The sequence below is a fragment of the Montipora foliosa genome, chromosome 1, assembly GCF_036669935.1.
Source record: "Montipora foliosa isolate CH-2021 chromosome 1, ASM3666993v2, whole genome shotgun sequence".
Classification (NCBI taxonomy): domain Eukaryota; kingdom Metazoa; phylum Cnidaria; class Anthozoa; order Scleractinia; family Acroporidae; genus Montipora; species Montipora foliosa.
Genome location: NC_090869.1, coordinates 64,917,340 through 64,921,150, shown reverse-complemented (window position 1 = coordinate 64,921,150; position 3,811 = coordinate 64,917,340). Strand labels below are relative to the sequence as shown.

Here is a 3,811-nt window from a genome sequence, read left to right as displayed (position 1 = left end):
TTTCGAATGTAAAAATGATTTTATTGTCTTATTCGGGGATATTGCGAAGAGTTTATTTGTCTGAAGAACAGAATTGAACTCTTAAAACACTCAACAACGGCTATCCTTGGCTACTTCCTTGTAAGGCAGGCCTTAATTCAAACTTATGTCTACCGTGTCAAAGGAAAAACCGGTGGGGAAGACAAACTCAAGAAGCAAAAGATTTGTCATAAATTCGAGGTTTTGACAATGGGGAGTTCAAACAACAACAATGGCTTAGGCACAGGCAATGCTTTAAAACAGTACTTTTGGTTCAAGCGATAAAGTAATGGGACTGCTCGCTCGGGGCTGCCGTCATTTATTCATTTTCTTGCCATTCTTTTCAACAAACATTTCGGCAACAACCCTAAATCGTTTTGTTCGACTCTCAATAATTTAGGGCTCTTGAGATCAACATTAAAGCGACATGCTTGTGGGTTGCTAACTATAATAAAGGTACAGTACGGGAAATAAAAACTAAAACTACCTATGTTGGAAACATAGGATATATACACATAAGGGATGTAGAAAAAATTCATAATTTAAAATTCAAAATCTGACATTTTCTTAGGTACTGACTAAATTTATAAACTGTTACTTTAAAGGTAAGCTCCACGATTAAAGAGTCGGATCTAAATTTTCTATTGTTGGTTTTTACTCACGTGATCAACAGCCGTGATTTTCAACGAAAACAAAAGAAAACGTTTGCATAATAATAGAGTTAAATTCACAGGGGATTTGCTCGGGGCTCCAACATGGCCGCCTTTTCTTTGTTTAAGGGCTTCGACATGGCGGCCGTGATGTCATGTGAAAACCGAGAATAGAATTGCATGAAATAACTAGAATCATTAAAATAATCCGAAACAAAATGCCACAGCACAGCGCCTCTACACCGAATTGAATTATTCATGAAAGGAGGGGTTGCACACACCTTGGTAAATTCCATTAATTTCCCATTATAAATTATACTGCGGTGCCTGACACTTGGGTTTTAGTATACCGTGTTAACCAGCTGTCACACGTTACGAAGATTACCGAGGTTAAAAAGAAATCTCACGCAATTCATTGGCGCGAAATTTAATCACAACTTCGGGCATCAAAACACTCTTCCAACTTACTACGTTTAATTTCATGGGCGCTTCGTCTGATCTTTTTGACGTATCCATGGAAATTTACCACGGAGAGTTTGCCTTGGGAAATGTCGGTCACACGCACTAAATGCAGTTTCCTGTGTTAAAAGGTTTTTTTTTTTGCGGTAAAAGTGCCCCATGAAACCGCGCCTAAAATATGAGGAAAATTTGGGGATAACGACCTTGTTGTGCCCTCTTTGATTATATGTGCTATCTCGTCTTACAATTATATCTGACATCAGTGAGGACGTAGTTTAATCTCAACACAATTAACTATTGTAGCGTATTACTAACGTGAAGTACTGTTTTGTACTCGTGGAATTGGATCTACAGATCGAAGGACAAAGAAAACTCTGGCCAAGGTGGGAATTGAACCCACAACCTTAGGGCTAGATCAACGCTGCTTCACCGACTGAGATACAAAGTCAGACGCACTATATTCACTCTTTTTATTTACCCTACAATAGTTAATTCTGTTGAAATATAAAGTGCTACACGACCAACGTTTGCAACAAAACGTAACCCTTCCTTGCACTTGTACATATTCATTGCCGCTTCAGTTCCCACGATTCGCTCCCGTCTGACCTTTTAGCTCAGTTGGTAGAGCAACGGTGATCTAGCCTTGTTCAGAGCTTTTCTCTGATGTCCATGTGTGGGCCCAATTCCCGTTGAACAAAAAACCTGCGCGCGACTATGTGGGCAACTTGGTTAGAAAATCCGCATCAAAGCTGAAACGTGCATCATTTCTTGCAATACATGTCGCCATCTAAGTCATTCATCTCTTTGAATTTTAACATCCACAGGGATTTACAGGTCATATATCGATATCCGTATAACACTTGCCATTATGTTTTGGTTACCACTGGCAATTCTGATGTCTTTGTGTTTTGCGGCGAATGGAAGTGATTCGAACACCAATGACACGGTAAGTAATTTAAAAGCAGAGTAAGTTGCGTGAAAGCGGCATCATCAACTTTGCTTGTCACGTTGGATGCCCACGTTTAAAATTTGCTTGAGTGTAGTTTTCATGGTAGTGAGATATGTCAATTAGCAACGTGCCTGTCACGCACCGGTGGCTCAGTTGGTTGAGCACCGGGCTGCCATGTAAGAGGTCGTGAGCACGACTCCGGCAGGACCAACACTCAGGGTCTTTAAATAACTGGGGATAAATCGCTGCCTTTGTAATTACGCCCGCAAACGGTTAGACTTTCACGTCTTCTTGGATAAGGACTATAAACCGTAGGCCCCTTCTCACAAATATATTCCATGTTCGTTATTTCCCTTTTGGGCGTTAAAGAACCCACACACCATTCGAGAAGAGTAGGGGATGAAATTCCCGGTGTTGTGGCTGTCCTTTGTACAAACAAACAGACAGTGTGGGGCATACTCACACGTGTTTCTTTTTCTTTCACACGAAAGGCTCAAACGGACTTCCAAACACACACACCGCTTTCCTTCTTCAAATTACTGTGTACAAAGATTTGAATTCGCAAGAGAAAACTATCCCTCGATTGATCTTCGTCTTCTCTAGGAGCTTACTACCTGAGCGGGCCTCCTTTGAAATCAATTTTGTCGATCAAGCGCGATACAACAGCGATGAATGTGAGAATATTACACGTCTTGCATTCAAATCCGCTTCCCGCCGTAACTTCAATTGGGATCAACCATTTTTTTGTTTTCTATTGAGAAAAACGAGCTGATAAATCAATTTCTGTTCCAATCTCCCAGCAACTCTGCACCACAGTTTCTTTAGAAACTAAAATTTTGTTTACTATTGAGAAAAACCCAACCCACATATGACGCCGAGTTTGGGAATCGAACCCGAGCCACATTGGTGGGAGTCGAGTGCTCTCACCACTGCGCTACCACTGCTCCCCTCTAGAAATACTTGTTATATGTTTATCATCATCAGTCATTATTTTTAATCCAAGGTCGCATTTCCTTAACAAAGAATTAGAGAAATGGTTTGGTCTATAAAAGACCAATAGGTAGTAATTCTCTTCGGTTTGTCTCTCTTCAAAAACAATTGCGAGCGTGGAACCCAAAAAGAGTAAATAAATACACACTTAATTGACCACTCCCCATAGGGACGTTTCACTGAAAAGTCTCTATGGGCCAATGAAACACAATCACGACAGAACAGAACATTCAATAACAACTGTTAAAAATCCCACCTGGCCGGAGGCAAACCAGTTGGCTGTTCACAAGTGCAGGCAAGAAATTGAACAAATTCAACGAATGGTCGGCAGAACATGTCTTGAACCCGGCATCGCCGGATCCCAAGGCAAGCACTGTCTCTATTCACTGGGCCGCAGTGCCTCCTATTTACAAGCGCAGCTAAGAAGTTGAACCAGGGACTACCAGGAACAAATTCAACCAGTGGACAGAATGTGTCTTGAACCCGGATCTCAAGGCAAGCACCCTAATAGCTGGGCCGCAGTCATGTGCCTCCTCAAAGAAGTTAGATTCATTGAATAATAGTAGAACGTAAGAATAGTGGTGAATAAATGACATCCATGATTTTGCCTTTTTTTTTTTTCGGTTCTCTAGGTAAGAAAACTAAAACATAACAGAAATGCAAACATAGTGAAAAAACTGCTTTGTTTTTGAAGCTATATAATACCTTTAATTGAAAGTAGGAAAAGTGGTGAATAAATGATATC

General features: G+C 40.7%; 1 pseudogene; it reads left to right on the top strand.

The window, feature by feature from the left end:
- Positions 1–467: 467 nt before the first annotated feature.
- Positions 468–3,811, top strand: part of LOC138004994 (collagen triple helix repeat-containing protein 1-like) — a 4,902-nt pseudogene continuing 1,558 nt past the window's right edge.